This window comes from Mesoplodon bidens, assembly GCF_964165515.1.
Source record: "Mesoplodon bidens genome assembly, chromosome: 5".
Taxonomy (NCBI): Eukaryota; Metazoa; Chordata; class Mammalia; order Artiodactyla; family Ziphiidae; genus Mesoplodon; species Mesoplodon bidens.
This window is the reverse complement of record NC_138161.1, coordinates 108,405,963-108,407,577: the sequence shown is the minus strand read 5'-3', so window position 1 is coordinate 108,407,577 and position 1,615 is coordinate 108,405,963.

Genomic DNA, 1,615 nt, shown 5'->3' with positions numbered 1-1,615 from the left:
CATATAATCTAGAATTATCTTCCTATTTTAAACTTTTATTTTTATTTTTTTTTGCGGTACGCGGGCCTCTCACTGTTGTGGTCTCTCCCGTTGCAGAGCGCAGCCTCCGGACACGCAGGCTCAGCGGCCATGGCTCACGGGCCCAGCTGCTCTGCGGCATGTGGGATTTTCCCAGACCGGGGCACGAACCTGCGTCCCCTGCATCAGCAGGCAGACTCTCAACCACTGCGCCACCAGGGAAGCCCCTATCTTCCTATTTTAAAGTCAAATGATTAACAACCTTAATTTCAACTGCATCCTTAATTCCTCTTTGCCATATTCACAAGTTCCAGGGATTAGGATGTGGACTTCTTTGTGGGAGGCATTATCCTGCCTACTAGACAGCTCCATTTAAATTCTTTTGACTGATCTCTCTCTGATACTAAGGGGTGTGTGTGTGTGTGTGTGTGTGTGTGTGTCTGAAGTATCAAGTTTATCCCACCCAGCCACACCTGGGAATAGCTGTAGTTTTAAAATTGTACTTCTAATCTTTGTTTTCATATTTATCATTTTCTTATTTTTAATGATTTTTATATATTTGTCATTTTTTCCTGCTGTCTAAAAAGAAATCTCAAATTTGCATTCCATGTCCACAAATGTCATTTTCTGCAGTGGTACTGTTGCCTTTCCTGCCTTCTAAGTACTTTTTAATATTCTTCTGCCTTGTAAATCTTGTTATATTTCCATCACTTATCTTTATTGCTTTCTCTGCCTGTACCTTAGAGGTCAAGTTTTTTCATTATCTTAAAGATGCAAAATTATTGTCTAAATTTTTTTCTTGTCCCTATAGTAAATAAACTCATAGACAGTAAAATCATGGATATGATTTTCCTCTGGATTTTCTATTACAACTATTGTGATTACTATCACCAGTGGACACTCATCCAATGTGCTAGGCACCATGCTCCCTCCTTACATATATCTCCCTACATTCTTTTCTATAACATTTTTTTCACAGGCTTCATTTTGTGTTTTCTTCCTTGCTCTTCTAGTTTTCTATCACAAAGTATGTATTAACCAATGACTAAAATCTCTAATTCTGCTGTATATACCTTGTACTTAGTGGTTATTCCTCCACAATTCTGGCTAAAGGTTTGGGGTTTTTTTGTCACTGTTATAAATTTTCATATTTTTGTTGCATTTTCACAGGTATTTTAGTAATTAATTAGAAATAAGCTGCGCCAAGGACGGATAGTCAAATATAGACCTTATTGGTCTTGTAGATGTTCAAACTGAAGCCTTGCTTTAGTTGGACAAACTGTGAGGTGGAATACATTTTTGAAATGTATTTTTGAAAATTGAATTTATACTGTTTTTCCCAGACTTCTATTTCCCTTCTGCCATTGAAAAGGCAGGCAGCTTTTGTAATTTCCTTGCCTCACATATATTAGGAGGAAGGAAGTATGGGGAATTCAAAGGCTCTCCTGGTGAAAGCTTTCTATGAAAGCTTAAGTCCAGTGTTAGGATTTTACGAGGAGGCCTGGGGTAGAGAAAGGGCCTTGGAAAAGCAAAAGTTGGACGGTAGAGGTTCCTAGAGTTGAAGCAAAAGTTGGAGGGTAGAGATCCTAGAGGCCAG